The sequence below is a fragment of the Oncorhynchus mykiss genome, chromosome 25 (genome assembly GCF_013265735.2).
Source record: "Oncorhynchus mykiss isolate Arlee chromosome 25, USDA_OmykA_1.1, whole genome shotgun sequence".
In the NCBI taxonomy this organism is placed as follows: Eukaryota; Metazoa; Chordata; class Actinopteri; order Salmoniformes; family Salmonidae; genus Oncorhynchus; species Oncorhynchus mykiss.
Genome location: NC_048589.1, coordinates 37,623,669 through 37,642,729, shown reverse-complemented (window position 1 = coordinate 37,642,729; position 19,061 = coordinate 37,623,669).

Genomic DNA, 19,061 nt, shown 5'->3' with positions numbered 1-19,061 from the left:
GACCTTTCATGTGGATGAGTATGTGATGGTTGCTTCATTATCATTTTACAACGATAGTTCACCTCAAAATATAATGGAATCAGATGGTGCCTGCCCAACTTTCCCCTTCATTGGTATGAAAAGCCTGCATATTTCTCCTGTTACAGTATCTACACAACAGATAGCATGGGATATGGACTCTAGACCATATTCTTTGAGGTATGATAAGTTGTGACAGGGTTTTGTTTCGGGGTGGACTATCACTTTAATCTGATGATGAGAGCGGAGAGACACCCCCAAACTAAGTCTCTGGTTGGGACATACTGTCTGTCCTCAGAACGGGCCATTTGGAGTGTGAGGTGATGTTATGTAAGCTGGACTGGGTGGCCAAAGTCAACAGACAGACAGACGGTATGCAGACCGATATCCCAGGCCTCAGATACAGCAGCCCACAGATATTAATCCATCAACCTACTACACACAGGCAGGCACGGATTCACACAGAGCGTCAGGGTCAATTCCATTTTGAATTCCAGTCACTTCAGGAAGTACACTGAAATTCCTATTATCTTCAATGCTTTTCAATTAGGAAAATTTTGAAATTTAGTGTTTGGTTTACTTTCTGAATAGACTGGAATTGAAATGAAATTGACCCCAACCCTGCACATCATACAGCACAGATATGCATGGCAGTGTGACAGAGCAGAGGATGTTATTGTATCCTAGCATCCTAGTTCCCACAGTGGTATCACTGCATAACAATCACTCAGCTGCTAAATCTGTTTGTGGAAAAGTTATTATGACCTACAGTTGAAGTCGGAAGTTTAAATACACTTTAGCCAAATACATTTAAACTCAGTTTTTCACAATTCATGACATTTAATCCTAGTACAAATTCCCTGTCTTAGGTCAGTTAGGATCACCACTTTATTTTAAGAAAGTGAAATGTCAGAATAATAGTAGAGAGAATTATTTATTTCAGATTTTATTTCTTTCATCGCATTCCATTTTGCCACAACTTTGGAAGTATGCTTGGGGTCATTGTCCATTTAGAAGACCTATATGCGACCAAGCTTTAATTTCCTGACTGATGTCTTGAGATATTGCTTCAATATATCCATATAATTTTCCGTCCTCATGATGTGATCTATTTTGTGAGGTGCACCAGTCGCTCCTGCAGCAAAGCACCCCCACAACATGATGCTGCCACCTCCATGCTTCACGGATGGTGTTCTTCTGCTTGCAAGCCTCCCCCTTTTTCCACCAAACATAATGATGGTCATTATGGCCAAACAGTTCTATTTTTGTTTCATCAGACCAGAGGACCTTTCTCCAAAAAGTACGATCTTCGTCCCCATGTGCAGTTGCAAACCGTAGTCTGGCTTTTTTATGGCGGTTTTGGAGCCGTGGCTTCTTCCTTGCTGAGCGGCCTTTCAGGTTATGTAGATATACAGTAGGACTCATTTTACTGTGGATATAGATACTTTTGTACCTGTTTCCTCCAGCATCTTCACAAGGTCCTTTGCTGTTGTTCTGGGATTGATTTGCATTTTTCGCACCAAAGTACGTTCATCTCATGGAGACAGAACGCGTCTCCTTCCTGAGCGGTATGACGGCTGTGTGGTCCCATGGTGTTTATACTTGTATGCTATTGTTTGTACAGATGAACGTGGTACCTTCAGGAATTTGGAAATTTCTCCCAAGGATGAACCAGACCTCTGAGGTCTTGGCTGATTTATTTTTATTTTCCCATGATGTCAAGCAGAGGCACTGAGTTTGAAGGTAGGTCTTGAAATACATCCACAGGTACACCTTGACTGAAATTATGTCAATTAGCCTATCAGAAGCTTCTAAAGCCATGACATAATTTTCTGGAATTTTCATAGCTGTTTGAAGGCACAGTCAACTTAGTGTATGTAACCTTCTGACCCACTGGAATTGTGATACAGGGAATTATAAGTGAAATAATCTGTAAACAATTGTTGGGAAAATGACTTGTGTCATGCACAAAGTAGATGTCCTAACCGACATGCCAAAACTATAGTTTGTTAACAAGAAATTTGTGGAGTGGTTGAAAAACTAGTTTTAATGACTCCAACCTAAGTGCATGTAAACTTCCGACTTCAACTGTACATATGTGACAGGAAACTAATAGACTACTGTCTGACCTGAAGCCATTACCCTTTACACTGGTGGGAATTGGCCTATATAGATAGAGATAAATGTAAATGTTTCTTACAGAATAAATATGAATAGCATATACATAAACATTGTAACAATTGAAAGGTAACAATTTGGATTTTATATGAAAATTATTAGACCAAAGTTGAGGACACAACAGTTCAAATGACACGACTGAATCCAAACACTACACGGTTGATTTTATGTGCATTTTACATTTACTGTACTTTACTGTACGCATTTGTTAACTAAATCTAAAAATACTCTGGATACATTCAGTAACATGGTAAGAATATTCCTGGAAAATGTGGGCTAGGTGCAACATGCTGTAAGACAAAACAATGACAAGGGTTTGAGTGAGAGGACTATCTGGTGGCCCCACACCTCTCCAAAATGTGCACAGTTCTTACGTAATTCCAATGCATTTTTATGACTCAAAGATGATTGTTCAACTATAAGGTGCTTTTTTGAATATCCCCTAGCTGTGCCGTTGAGGAACTAGAGCAAGTACACTGGTAGTTGTTTTGTTTGGGACACTACCCTGCATCCCCGCCTTCACACAATTACTATTGTTAACGCAATCCAAAAACTGCCTATTATAAATCACAATCTGGGTCAGGTGGGCATCATTAGGCATCTTATTCTATTGCTCACATGACAAGCTAAGTTATAAAATGTTAGGCTTTCACAGGGCAATTCAGAGATCCGCATCGTAATGTTGGTGCTTATAGAAAAGAGCGTCCATTCAGGTGCGTGTTTCACGGAAGGAGAAACAGCTCAACGGAAGAGAGTGGACAAGTCTGGTGTGATCAACTGGGTTTGTCATCTACCCCCACAAGACTGTCTTAGCCCGCTGAGCTTAAGCCTGTGCATTCCTAACTTCCTGCATTTCAACACGTGTTGTTTTATACTATTCTACAAATGTTGCCATGGAGCAGAGAGACAAATGTGCTTTTTTTTTTATAGCTCATCTCTACTATTCATCATATTTTGCTATGAGTATGAAAACATTTTGTAGTTTAAAAGCTAATTTCCTGCTACATTACACACTTTGCCATGAGGCTGAGAGTTTTAAAATAAATGTCAAGTGAAAATTGTACTTCTTAAAGTTAATATTCGGTTAACTCATATACTCGTTTTTGTGGTCAAAGCATAAATTGGAGAAGAAAAGAAAACACTTCAAAATCCACCTCGAACTTGTATCTCAAAAATGCTTGCTATTTCCTCATAGAGGATGATGTCATCCTCCTGAGGAGGACGAGCTGGCCAATCAGTGGTCTACTCGCATTGATATTTTTAATGACCGGTATGGTCACCATTGCAAAACAGAAAACACAAACATTCCACATTGTGTTGTGTTACAGCCTGAATTAAAAATTGATTAAATTGAGATTTTGTGTCGCTGGCCTACCCCATAATGTCAAAGTGGAATCATGTTTTTAGATTTTTTTTTTACTAATTAATTAAAAATGAAAAGCTGAAATGTCTTGATTCAATAAGTATTCAACCCCTTTGTTATAGCAAACCTAAAGAAGGGCACTTATTGGTAGATGGGTAAAACAAAGAAAAGCAGACATAGAATATCCCTTTGAGCATGGTTAAGTTATTAATTACACTTTGGATGGTGCATCAATACACCAAGTCACTACAAAGATACAGGCGTGATTCCTAACTCAGTTGCCGGAGAGGAAGGAAACCGCTCAGAGATTTCACCATGAGGTCAATGGTGACTTTAAAACAGTTACAGAGTTTAATGGATGTGATAGGAGAAAACTGAGGGTGGATCAACAACATTGTAATGACTCCACAATACTAACCTAAATGACAGAGTGAAATGTCCTGAATACAAAGTGTTATGTTTGGGGAAAATCCAACTCAACACGTCACTGAGTACCACTCTTCATATTTTCAAGCATGGTGGTGGCTGCATCATGTCATGGGAATGCTTAAATGTTCCTGAGTGCAGTGGTGTAATGTACATAAGTTAAAATACAGGTGGACAGTTGCTTTAAAGCTACTTTTCTGCAATTCTACACATTTTGCCATTGCTTATTGCGTGTTCATGTGCTATCTGAGGAGTCCCCAACCTCTTAGAGATGCACTTTGTAAAAATCTGGAATTTCCTAGTTGCTAAAATAATTTCAGGTTATGTGACAAAATAAGCAAGGATAGTGTAAGAGAATCATTGTACCATCTAAACCCATGTGAAATATATTTTTCAGAACCAAAAATATTGTATTTTCAGCTGTTCGAAAAAAACATTTTTTAAAGCTGGTGAGAAGCTGGTGTACAAAACCGAAAGTAAAAGACGCAAAAATGAAACTTGAAAATGGGAAGCATAGAAGCACACACAGAACCGACCTACCCCTTCTTAGACTTGCTTTCAATGACAATGACAGATCTATTACTCATATTTCTATGTGAATTTGGTCAGGTCGCCCAAAAAGTTACATATTGCAGCTTTCATTTACAGTATTTCCCTCACTCAGACAACAAAAAATTTGCAAAAGTTTCTCAATTAGCGCGAAGGATGGGGGGAAATTCTTGTCACGTGTCGTGCTCAAGAACAGTTGTCAGTCAAAATCCATACAAAGCTGTGAAGCGCAGAGCCTATGGTCTGATGCCATGTACAGCATGTTACTGTACAGCCACTGAGTTCCAATTTAGGTGCTTATCAATGCCTAAATCTTCAATTTTCAACCTATACAGTGGTTTATGAAAGCATTCACACCCGCTTTTGTCCTATTTTGTTGCCTTGCAACCTGGAATTAATATATATATATATTTTTTGATTTACACAACATGCCTACCACTTTGAAGATGCAAAATATTTGTTATTATTTTTTTATTATGAAATAACACAACAAAAAACAGAACTTGAGTGTTCATAACTCTTCACCCCCCCCCCCCCCCCCCAAAGACAATATTTCGTAGAACCACCTTTTGCAGCAATAACAGCTGCAAGTCTCTTGGGGTATGTCTTATTGTGAATTTTTCAGTACATATGTGGCAATTATTTATTTCAGAAGGAGACAGCAAAACTAGTTATGTGCTTTGGGTCATTTGACACCATTAGACATGCACGGCTGGTTATTCCTATAACTGTTATGTCCAACTATGTACTGTTGCTATGGTTACACCTCTTGGGTATTTTCCAGAACAGGGTTGTCCCTTTCAGAGGAGTTAGCAGGATGACATGTATTGGTTATTCCTGTAGAGTGCCACGGTCTGTTGCTATGGTCCTACATGCATGAAACTATTTTCTGTGGCTCTACAGGTTCCATGTCCTAATATGAAGGCAATATGATAATGGTGGCTAAATGCCAGAGGTGATGAGCCATTAAGAGGAGTTACTATGAGTATGATGTAAGGAGGACAAATAGTAGTCTGTGGAAAGACTGGAAGGCAATTGTTTTCATGAACCAGTTCGGCTTTTGTTAAATTGATGTAATAAAAGTATGTTTGAACTCACATGCTCCGGTATTTGTGAAATATGATTGACCGAATATTTCCACGACAGTCTCTATAAGCTTGGCACATCTAGCCACTGGGATTTTTGCCCATTCTTCAAGGAAAAACTGCTCCAGCTCCTTCATGTTGGATGGGTTCCGCTGGTGTACAGCAATCTATAAGTCATACTACAGATTCTCATTTGGATTGAGGTCTGGGTTTTGACGAGGCCATTCCAAGACATTTAAATGTTTGGCCTTAACCACTCGAGTGTTGCTTTAGCAGTATGCTTAGGTTCATTGTCCTGCTGGAAGGTGAACCTCCATCCCAGTCTTAAATCTCTGGAAGACTGAAACAGGTTTCCCTCAAGAATTTCCCTGTATTTAGCGCCATCCATCATTCCTTCAATTCTGACCAGTTTCCCAGTCCCTGCCGATGGAAAAACATCCCCACAGCATGATGCTGCCACCACCATGCTTCACCGTGGGGACGCTGTTCTCGGGGTGATGAGAGGTGTTGGGTTTGCGCCATTAGTATCGTTTTCCTTGATGGCCAAAAAGCTCAATTTTAGTCTCATCTGACCAGAGTACCTTCTTCCATACAGTATGTTTGGGGAGTCTCCCTCATGCCTTTTGGCGAACACCAAACGTGTTTGCTTATTTTTTTCTTTAACAATGTTTTTTTCTGGCCACTCTTCCGTAAAGCCCAGCTTTGTGGAGTGTACGGCTTAATGTGATCCAATGGACAGATACTCCAATCTCCGCTGTGGAGCTTTGCAGCTCCTTCAGGGTTATCTTTGGTCTCTTTGTTGCCTCTCTGATTAATGCCCTCCTTGCCTGCTCCGTGAGTGTTGGTGGGCGGCCCTCTCTTGGCAGGTTTGTTGTGGTGCCATATTCTTTCAATTTTTTAATAATGGATTTAATGATGCTCCGTGGGATGTTCAAAGATTTGGATATTTTTTTATAACCCAACCCTGATCTGTACTTCTCCACAGCTTTGTCCCTGACCTGTTTGGAGCTCCTTGGTCTTCATGGTGCCGCTTGCTTGGTGGTGCACCTTGTTTAGTGGTGTTGCAGACACTATGGCCTTTCAGAATAGGTGTATATATACTGAGATCATGTGACACTTAGATTGCACACAGGTGGACTTTATTTAACTAATTATGTGACTTCTGGAGGTAATTGGTTGCACCAGATCTTATTTAGGGGCTTCATAGCAAAGGGGGTGAATACATATGCACGCACCCCTCTTATGTATTTATGTATTACATATAAATAAAATAAAAATAAAAAATAAATAAAAAATTAACTTCACCAATTTGGAAGATTTTGTGTATGTCCTTTAATTAAATCCAAATTAAAACCCATTTAAAATACAGGTTGTAATGAAAAATAGGAAAAACGCCAAGAGGGATGTATACTTTTGCAAGGCACTGTATATGGGTATGAGTGTGAAGGGCTACCCAACAACAGGAGCTGTTATTACTAGAGAAGAATCCTACTGTACAGTATATCTAAGTCTTTACTCAGCCTACTGTAATCTACTGTAGGCCTAACTCTTTACCCAGCTAACAGTACTATAGGCCTGCCATGCAGTATATCCATAATCCACAGTATTTGAATAGTTAATTTGACCTTTATTTCAACAGGGAATCCCAATGAGACCAAGGTCTCTTATACAAGGCAGCCCTGCAATTTACAATTTACACATTTTATAGAATACAAGCAACAGTTAAAATACAAATAAAAAACAATGGAAAATACAATCATAGATAGCATCTATATCGCTCAGCTACCAGGTCTTCAATCAATACCCTGAACTGCCCGAGCAGCACCAGAACATCAGCTGCAGATTGTTCCAGCAGTGGGGCGCATTAAAACTCAAAGCCAATCTACTCAATTCAGTGAAGACCTGAGGAACCTCAAGAGTTAACCAACCCTGCGAACCTGTTTTGTAAATCATGTCTTCATACTTCAACAATGAGGTGAGAGATGTTGGAAGCTTGTGCAGTAGAGCTTTGCAAACAAAGAGGGAGTAATGAAGTGGCCTACGGGACTTTAATGAGGACCAGACAACCTTTTGATACAGGATGCAGTGATGTGTATTACAACTGTCATCAGTGATAAAGCGAAGGGAACTATGGTAAACGGCATCCGAAGGTTTAAGAGTAGTGGCTGCTGCGTTCAGAGAAATGGTGTCACCACAGTCAAGAACTGGCAGGGAAGTTGACTGTACAATCTATTTCCTGCTATTTAGGGAGAGGAAAGATACATTTCCATCTCCATACATTCCCACTTTAAATCTTAGCTTTTTAACTTGCTCATCCGTATGTTTTTTAAACATAATGTATTTGTCAATCTAAATGCCCAAATATTTGTAGGCAGGAACCTGATCAATGGGAGAACCATCCAATTAATAAATATGTAGTCCATCTGGAATATTCTTGCCAGAACTAGAGAACAACATGTGAGTGCGCTGAGAGTCGGGAAGCAAGTTCAGGGGGTGAGAACACAAACAACGCACAGACATGAAAACAGAGTCAATAACACCTGAGGAAAGAACGAAAGGGGAGTGACAGATATTGGGAAGATAATCAAGGAGGTGATGGAGTCCAGGTGAGTGTCATGAGGCGCAGGTGCTAAGCGGGGCTTGGTCTAACTCTGAGTCAATACCTTAACTCAGCCTTGAAATGTGAAGAGAGAGTCCAGGCTCCTAGATAGTTAGGGTGGAATCCATCGCCTATGTAGAGCACCTTTTTGTTTCTAAAAAGTGTTGAAATTGTCAATAGAAGTTATGCCAACAGAGTGGCAGTAGTCTTCAGCCAGATATGAAGTGCTAAGAGCCTGCTGAACCTTTCACAGCCACGACCCAGTGACAGCACAGGGCCAGAGATATTCGGCTGCTTTTCAGAGCCTTTCAGGGTGTTGATCAGCTCAACAACATCCTGTTTCATCATCTCTGATTGACCCTTTTTCATGTAATTTAATCCCACATGCACTACAACAGCAGCAGCCCTTGGCTGTAGGACAGATGGAAAAAATCCTGTGATATCCTTCATCGTAGCCTCTGGGTGGCACAGGGTTTTTGCTCCAGGAACTGAGGTGTGCCTCACCATGGAGCTACCAACGATGATGGCTGGAGGAAGGTGAGTGGCCAAGGACGTCCAGCCTTTACTGCGCCTCCTTGAGGACCGACAGGAGATGGGGGACGGAGGACCAGAGGGGAGGCTGGAACCTCAGACACCCTCGAGGCCTGATGTGAGAGGGCACCCGAGGGGTACGGCCTGTGTTAGAAACCCGCTGAGCTGGACCCTCAGGAGACAGGGTAGAGGATGAAGGAGCAGGAACCTCTGGAATCAGGTGGGCGAAACGGTTGGTCAGCAGGATGTGATTCCCCCAAAGCCCTTTCAGCCCCATTCACCAAAGACCGCTGCCTTGCGCTGGGATTACACTGTGTGACGTGCCTCCACTGGGATGCAGGATCGATAACCGCGGCATCGGCCAGCTCCTCATAAAGAGTGTGGGGGGGATGGGATACATTGCAATATCTCCATTTGCCTACTCTGGAAGTCCAGCTCAGACATATTCCTCAATAAGCTGAAAGTTTCTACATTGGACATTTGGTCAGCCAATATTATCCCGGAACTGTGCCAAATAGGTGCAGATCCTACATAGGATGAACATTTCTCCGTAGTTTCTGAAGGTGGTAGTCGCCAATCTGGAAAAGGTCAGTTCCCCGCAGATATTGGTAAACACCTTTTTTGGAAAAAGTCAGTTAAAATTCACGCAAATAAAATAGCTTCGTGAGGAATCAGCAAAAAATCTATCAATCCGCACAGGGTGATAGTTAGATTGAATCACACAGTTTGTACGATCACCACAGTTATAGGCAGCAAGCCAGAACCCAACCACTGACTAGAAAACAGCCAGCTCTAGGACCCACAATAAACACAGCCAAGGCACAAAACTGTCCGGCATAATAACAGCAAGGAGAGAGCGGTGACTTACTCAATGGGGGCCGAGGAACGTATGGCGGATGGTTGGAAATGGGGGGTGAGGAACGTATGGCGGATGGTTGGAAATGGCTGAAAGTTCTGATGATATGGAGCAGGAGGATGAGGGTCAAGGATCTGAATGGTCAGCAGTGGAAAGACACAGGAAGAAGAGAGATCATGATACAGAAAGATACAGAAAGAAGAGAGATCATGATACAGAGAGACACAGAAAGAAGAGAGATCATGATACAGAGAGACACAGGAATAAGAGAGATCATGATACACAGGAAGAAGAGAGATCATGATACAGAAAGATACAGAAAGAAGAGAGATCATGATACACAGGAAGAAGAGAGATCATGGTACAGAAAGATACAGGAAAAAGAGAAACCATGAAACAGAAAGCAGTGGAGAGGATGTAGTTTCCAGTAGAACTGGGATTAATCTTATAAATGGCAGGATGTATTATTGACTACTGTTCTGTGTTCTCGGATGTCCCTGTATGGGATGCTGCTCTATATTCTAATGTTCTCAGACGCCACTGTACGTAATGTTCTCTCGGTGTTCTCTCAACAACAGCAGTCCATGCTTTGGTTTAGTTTTCCTGGTACTGTTTCCAAATGCTAACATTTTAGCAATTTGTGGCACAAATCCCATTCAAGTCATGGGCCTGATATTAGCATTTTAATGTGCATCATGTCCAAATGATCCAGAACTATTAAAAATGTATTTAAGAAGCTAAAAAAGTAATTTATAGATGATTTTGAATGTGATGCGTGAAAAACGCTGATATTGGTTCCATGACTTGAATGGTATTTGTGCCACAAATGCTAACAATCAATAAATCAATCAATCAAATGTATTTCATAAAGAAATCCCCTTTTACATCAACAGTTGTCACAAAGTGCTTATTTATTATTTAAGAACAAATTCTTATTTACAATGACGGCCTACCCCAGCCAAACCCGGACAATGCTGGGCCAATTGTGCGCCGCCCTATGGGACTCCCAATCACAGACGGTTGTGATACAGCCTGGAATCGAACCAGGGTCTGTAGTGACGCCTCTAGCACTGAGATGCAGTGCTGCGCCTCTTGGGAGCCTTATATAGATACTCAGACTAAAATCCCCAAAAGTATGCATTGGAGATTTAGATGCACAGTAGCTAGGAAAAACTCCCAAGAAAGACAGGAACCTAAGACGAAACCTAGAGCAGAACCAGGCTCAGAGGGGTGGCCAGTCCTCTTATCTGTGCCAGGAGATAAGAGTACATGGCCATTAAATACAGCCAGCTCGTTCTTGCTGAAACAGTTAGCCTGTGTAAACTAAAGCAAAGCATGGATTTGTGTCATACCTTATCCATAGACTGCCTGCAGGGTAAAGAAACCAATACGTAATTTTGTAAATTGTAGAGTGAACTATCCACTGCATAATTTGAGCCGGATGCTGCCGGAACCGGATCCAGCACCTCTCCTTTTTGGACTGTTTTGTTCCGGAATCTATTTGGCCGGATCTGATAAATCTCATGGCATGAACAAATATTTTAAATATTTTCGATGTAAAAGTTCAAATAAAATAATAATTCAAAGTTCATTCGAGTTGCCTCGTCGTTAATTATCCTGCCCCCACACACAAACAAAAACAATGTGGAAAAGTGGATTTTCAGCCCGGGGTAAGGGTTAATATTCTAAAGGTTTATTCGGGTTGGGCGGCCAGGGTTTATGGTTTGCGCAACATTGTAACCTGTGTGAGACCAATAGGTAGGTGGCTGTGGCTGTGTGAGACATGCGCCCGTATCTCTCACATAGCTAGAATGAGATTACTTTTCTATCTCTCTTCCTTTTTCCTCTGATAGACATGAGCCTGCAACTCTCATCTCTCCAGCATTGACCTTCATCATTTATTTTCTTATAGAATCATTGGCGCGAAGGGTTCTGAAGGAACTGAAGCTCCCCTGATACATTGAAATAAATGTGCCTACAGTGGGGAACGCGCGGCTAATCTGTCAGTGAACAAACGCCACGTAGACAAAACTGGCCTTTTGCAATATTTAAAATACAATAGTGGGGAAAACACAGATTGGATAAGACTCTATGCTGTAGGCTACCAACATATTTCATCAACTTCCAAATATTGTTTTAAAGTAAAACAAGAGAGAGAGGTGGGTTTTTGGCACGAGCGCATCGGCCATCACCAACCAGCGAGCTGTGCTTCATTTCATGAATCTCATCGCATTTCCGTAGTGACAAAGAGCACGTACAGAAGTTGCACACATTGGGTAAAATTTGAGTAGCCTATGGTCTGTGAAAAGTGTGGCCTTTTATAAACGCATTTCATGCAATTCTACTTCATTTTACATGACTGGAGACTTTGGCGGAATCTTTTTTAATACCGCACAAATGATCGAAATGGCAGGCTACTATGACACTGACAAACTGAGAATCAGAGATCAATAAAAAACGACCATGTCTTGAATCCATCAATAGTCTAGGTGTGTGGAGACACTGTAGGCTACAATATGAAGAGGAAATGATAGTCCTAAAAATGCTTTCCATCTTCACTGACTCAACCAATGAAGCACAGCTCGCTGGTTGGTGATGGCCGATGCGCTCGTGCCAAAAACCCATCTCTCTCTCTCTTGTTTTACTTTAAAACAATATTTGGAAGTTGATGAAATATGTTGGTAGCTTACAGCATAGAGTCTTATCCAACCTGTGTTTTCCCGCGATTGCATTTGAAATATTGCAAAAGGCCAGTTGTCTACATGCTGTTTGTTCCCTGGCAGATTTGCCGCGCGTTCCCCGACTGCAGGCAATTTCTTGTTATTGGGTAACACTCCACAATAAATGATTGATCCTCTGTGGTTAAATTATAGGCCTTCTCGTGGTGTAGTAGGCTATTCTGAATGAAATATTTTCTCTGAACAGACAAATAATTCTATAACTTCGGCAAATGTATTTCAAGTTGTCAGGGGAGATACAGTTCCTTCAGAACCCGTCGCGTGGCGACGATTCAGTAAGGAAATACATTAAAGGTCAAGGCAGGAGAGATGAGTTGCATTCTCATGTCTATCAGAGATCATACAAAAGTCATCTCATTCTAGTTGTGAGATATACAGTCCAATCCGTATCACACATACTGTAGGTTACAATGTTGCGCAAACCATAAATATACTTTTTTCCACATTACGCTTTTTTTTCGGGGCAGGATAATTAACGAAGAGTCAACTCGAATGAACTTTGAATCGCTTTTATCCGAATTTTTCCAACTGAGATGCCCGGATCCTGTTCAAATTAAGCACTATAGTGTGTGTGTGTGTGTAATTGGACTATAAGGGCACAGGGCGAGACCCAGATAGAGATGGTTGGAGTCTGATATTTATTATATTATATTTATTATAATCCAAGCGGCAGGCAAGAGAATGGTCGTGGACATTCTCATAAACAAGGTCAGAGTGCAGGAGGTACAGAGTGGCAGGCAGGCACTACGGTCAGGCAGGCGGGATCAGAGTAAAGGCAGGCAAGGGTCAAAACCAGGAGGACTGGGAAAAGCAAGCTAAGACAAAGCAGGCGCACGGAAAACCAAGCTGGTTGACTTCATAAAACAAGACAAACTAGCAACAGACAAACAGAGAACACCTGAATAAATACCCAGGGACTAATGGGGAAAACGGGTGACACCTGGAGGTGGGTGGAAACAATCACAAAGACAGGTGAAACAGATCAGGGCGTGACAAGGACGTCATCAGCTCTACCCCCAGGCCATCAGTATGTCCTGCATATACAGGAGTTGTACCTAATGCGGCCATATAACCGACAGTCTTCTCCAGAATCATGTAACTGTATCTACATTCGGATTGGGTTTCATATAAAGGCTGTTCACTACCGAGTCTCTGTCAAAAGGCCAAGGTCCGACCTTTAAAAGCATCCCCTGGGGAAGATGCCTATGAACCATGAATTTCAATTTAGGTCAAGCTGTATTTATAGTGTATTTACAGTAAATGACAGTCACAAGTCAAAACAAAGCTACCAGTGTCGTAGCAGCAGCATGCTGTAGGTGACCACCAGTAAGAGCACTCCATAGAGATAGATAGAGGACTCATCTTTGCATTTGTGCAATTTTAGAGTCTGTGACAGCATTGACAGTGCCATAGAGCGCCACAGTGTAGGTGTCATAATACCTATAAAACCTAGCGGTCAAACAGGGAAATGGTTCCAATCGTTTTTTCCACCATAAATTTCTCCCATAGGGGATTTTAGAAACACTTAAAATAAGGTATGTGTTGACCGCATTAAAATAGTGGAAGCCCTCAATGGCGCTGCCAATGCTAATACCTGGGCTGTTGGCCACTAGAGGCCTCTATCGTTCTCTATGGAGAACTCAGACTGGAGCTTCCTTCCTGAGAGAGGAAATTATGTCTTGTTTTAAATTGACCATTCTGTTTGGCTCAACTGAAGGACGGAATTAGAGAGAGAGATAGAAAGATGGAGGGACAGAGACACTCAAGACAGAATGTGTGTCAGGGGAGTTGTCTAGGAATCCCATTTTATTCTGGGTTAACACATCCCTGCTCTCCAAGTACCACAACATCTCCCGGGATCCCTGGTTCCCCCTCTCCTCCCTCTCTCCCTCGTTCACCAGTCTCACCTTCCTGCCGTGGCTTGAGGTTGCTTAGACAGCGTTGCCGGGGAGAAAACAGAGCAGCTCATGCATACACCAACACCGCACACACATCAGTCATAACGAAAGAACATAGACACACACACTTGTGTCAGCGGCTGTCAAAACACACAATTCCCACCACTCAAACACCCATCTCAGTGCCAGTCAAAACATTGCTTGGCCAAGCTAGCGCATCATATCCTGTGCCAGCGCATCTCCCAGGTCCAGTTGTTATTGGCTCAGCTTTTACTGCTGACTTCCACAGACAGGATCAGCAACATGGACAGCGCTGCGTGGCTCTCCGGGACTGCATCCGCTCGCTTTGGAAGAGAGGGAGAGAGAGAAAGTGTTCTGGACATCGGCTCTCGTGTGTGTACGTGTGTGATGTTAAAATAATCGGTTCAAGGACATACAACTGGTGTATCAAAAAAAAATGATATTTACACAAAGATGCAATTTTTTCATTCACTAAAAGGTGGATATTTGACATATAAAACAACAGTAGGCCAATAAATGATAATAAGGACAATTGACATTATAGATTGTTGTTCTTACATATTCTTACCCATTCTTGTGTATTTTGCCACATGTGTTAATACATACATACACTGATCAAAAGTATGTGGACACCTGCACCTCGAACATCTCATTCCAAAATCATGGGCATTAATAGGGAGTTGGTCCCCCCTTTGCTGCTATACTGTAACAGCCTCCACTCTTCTGGGAAGACTTTCCACTAGATGTTGGAACATTGCTTCAGGGACTTGCTTCCACTCAGCCACAAGAGCATTAGTGAGGTCGGGCACTGATATTGTGTGATTAGGCCTTGCTCACAGTTGGCATTCCAATTCATCCCAAAGGTTTTCGATGGGGTTGACGTCATGGCTCTGTGCAGGCCAGTCAAGTTCTTCCACACTGATCTTGACAAACCAATTCTGTATGGACCTCGCTTTGTGCATGGGGGCATTTTCATGCTAAAACAGGAAAGGACTGTTCCGAAACTGTTGCCACAAAGTTGGATGCACAGAATCATCTAGAATGTCATTGTATGCTGTAGCGTTAAGATTCCCCTTCACTGGAACTAAGGGGCCTAGTCCAAACCATGAAAAACAGCCCCAGACCATTATTCCTCCTCCACCAAACTTTACAGTTGGCACTATGTATTCGGGCAGGTAGCGTTCTCCTGGGATCCGCCAAACCCAGATACTTCCTTCGGAATGCCAGACGGTGATGCGGGATTCATCCCTTCAGAGATCGCGTTTCCACTTCTCCAGAATCCAATGGCGGCAAGCTTCTCACCACTCTAACAGTCGCTTGGCATTGTGCATGGTGATGTTAGGCTTGTGTACGGCTGCTCGGCCATGGAAACCCATTTCATGAAGCCCCCGACAAACAGTTATTGTCCTAATGTTGCTTCCAGAGGCATTTTGAAACTCGGCAGTGAGTGTTCCAATCAAGCAAAGATGATTTTTACACGTTACACGCGTCAGCACTTGGTGTTCCCGTTCTGTGAGCTTGTGTGGCCTACCACTTCGCGGCTAAGCCGTTGTTGCTCCTAGAGGTTTCCACTTCACAATAACAACAGATACAGTTGACCGGGGTGTATGTAGCAGGGCAGAAATCTGACAAACTGACTTTTTGGAAAGGTGGCATCCTGTGACAGTGCCACATTGAAAGTCACTGAGCACTTCAGTAAGGCCTTTCTATTGCCAATGTTTGTCTATGGAGATTGCCTGGTTGTGTGCTCAATTTTATTCACCTGTCAGCAATGAGTGTGTCTGAAAAAGTTGAATCCACTAATTTGAAGGTGTGTCCACATACAGTTGAAGTCGGAAGTTTACATGCACTTAGGTTGGAGTCATTAAAACTCGTTATTCAACCACTCCACAAATTTCTTGTTCACAAACTATAGTTTTGGCAAGTCGTTTAGGACATCTACTTTGTGAATGACACAAGTAATTTTCCCATCAATTGTTTACAGAAAGATTATTTCACTTATCATTCACTGTATCACAATTACAGTGTGTCAGAAGTTTACATACACTAAATTGACTGTGCCTTTAAACAGCTTGGAAAATTCAAGAAAATGATGTCATGGCTTTACAAGCTTCTGATAGGCCAGTTGACATCATTTGAGTCGATTGGAGGTGTACCTGTGGATATATTTCAAGGCCTACCTTCAAACTCAGTGCATCTGCTTGACATCATGGGAAAATCTAAAGAAATCAGCCAAGACCTCAGAAAAGAAAATGTAGACCTCCACAAGTCTGGTTCATCCTTGGGAGCAATTTCCAAACGCCTGAAGGTACCACGTTCATCTGTACAAACAATAGTACGCAATTACTCAGTCATACCACTCAGGAAGGAGACGCATTCTGTCTCCTAGAGATGAACGTACTTTGGTGCGAAAAGTGCAAATCAATCCCAGAACAACAGCAAAGGACCTTGTGAAGATGCTGTACAGGTTCAAAACTATCTATATCCACAGTAAAGCGAGTTCTACGTCGACATAACCTGAAAGGGGAAGAAGCCCCTGCTCCAAAACTGCCATAAAAAAGCCATAGGGACAACTGCACATGGGGACAAAGATCGTACTTTTTGGAGAAACGTCCTCTTGTCTGATGAAGCAAAAATAGAACTGTTTGGCCAAAATGTTTGGCCATCGTTATGTTTGGAGGAAAAAGGGGGATGCTTGCAAGCCGAAGAACACCATCCTAACCGTGAAGCACGGGGGTGGCAGCATCGTGTTGTGGGGGTGCTTTGCTGCAGGAGGGACTGGTGCACTTCACAAAATAGATGGCTTCATGAGGGAGGAAAATTATGTGGATATATTGAAGCAACATCTCAAGACATCAGTCTTGTTAAAGCTTGGTCGCAAATGGGTCTTCCAAAAATGGACAATGACTCAAAGTATACTTCCAAAGATGTGGCAAAATGGCTTAAGGACAACAAAGTCAAGGTATTGGAGTGGCCACACAAAGCCCTGACCTCAATCCTATAGAAAATGTGTGGGCAGAACTGAAAAAGCGTTTGCGAGCAAGGAGGCCTGCAAACCTGACTCAGTTATACCAGCTCTGTCAAGAGGATTAGGCCAAAATTCACCCAACTTATTGTGGGAAGCTTGTGGAAGGCTACCCGAACCATTAAACCCAAGTTAAACAATTTAAAGGCAATGCTACCAAATACTATTTGAATGTATGTAAACTTCTGACCCACTGGGAATGTGATGAAAGAAATAAAAGATCAAATAAATCATTCTCTCTACTATTATACATTTCACATTATTCAAATAAAGTGGTGATCCTAACGGACCTACGACAGGGCATTTTTACTGGGATTAAATGTCAGGAATTGTGAAAAACTGAGTTTAAATGTATTTGGCTAAGGTGTATGTGAACTTCCGACTTCAACTGTACTTTCATATACACTACCGTTCAAAAGTTTGGAGTCACTTAGAAATGTCCTTACTTTTTAAAGAAAAGCTATTTTTTTGTCCATTAAAATAACATAAAATATATCAGATATACAGCGTAGACATTGTTAATGTTGCAAATGACTATTGTAGCTGGAAACAACAGATTTTTTATGGAATATCTACATAGGCGTACAGAGTCCCATTATCAGCAACCATCACTCCTGTGTTCCAATGACAAGTTGTGTTAGCTAATCCAAGTTTATAATTTTGAAAGGCTAATTGCTCATTAGAAAACCCTTTTGCAATCATGTTAGCACAGCTGAAAACTGGCCTTCTTTAGACTAGTTGAAGCTGCCAGTTGAGGACTTGTGAGGCGTCTGTTTTTAAGCCTAGACTGAGAAGACCGGACCTAGGTCAATGGAGAATCCTACAACTTCAGATATACTGACAGCCTTTCTATTGTGGCATATGGTCAAACAGTCATCAATCAATAAATGAATCTAATTCTGCTCATATAGCAGTAGTTCTGTTTACAAAAACCTAGACTCGGGAGGCTAAGGGATCAATACATTGACTTGAGGTAATTATCAAACAATAGGACCAAATACTTAAATAAACCCTCTGAATAAAGCTTTTCTTTATACATGTAAAGACACTCCAGGTTGAATAGAGAAACACACACACACACACACACACACACACACACACACACACACACACACACACACACACACACACACACACAGGGCTAAAATATGTTTTCAGCACAGCCAACCCATTTACAGTAGAACAAATCCATTTACTGTCTAATCCAATGGATAGAGAGAACAACAACAGAACAACACAGTAGACAGAGAGAACAACAACAGAGGGGGATATAATATGGATATTAATCTAGCCCGCTAGCCCAAGGCTAGAACTGTTCAGACCGGGGTAGTAGGATCTAGCCCGCTAGCCCAAGGCTAGAACTGTTCAGACCGGGGTAGTATGATCTAGCCCACTAGCTCAAGGATAGAAATGTTCAGACCCGGGTAGTATGATCTAGCCCACTAGCTCAAGGCTTTAACTGTTCAGACCGGGGTAGTATGATCTAGCCCACTAGCTCAAGGCTAGAAATGTTCAGACCCGGGTAGTATAATCTAGCCCATTAGCTCAAGGCTTTAACTGTTCAGACCGGGGTAGTATGATCTAGCCCACTAGCTCAAGGCTAGAAATGTTCAGACCCGGGTAGTATGATCTAGCCCACTAGCTCAAGGCTAGAAATGTTCAGACCCGGGTAGTATGATCTAGCCCATTAGCTCAAGGCTTTAACTGTTCAGACCGGGGTAGTATGATCTAGCCCACTAGCTCAAGGCTAGAAATGTTCAGACCCGGGTAGTAT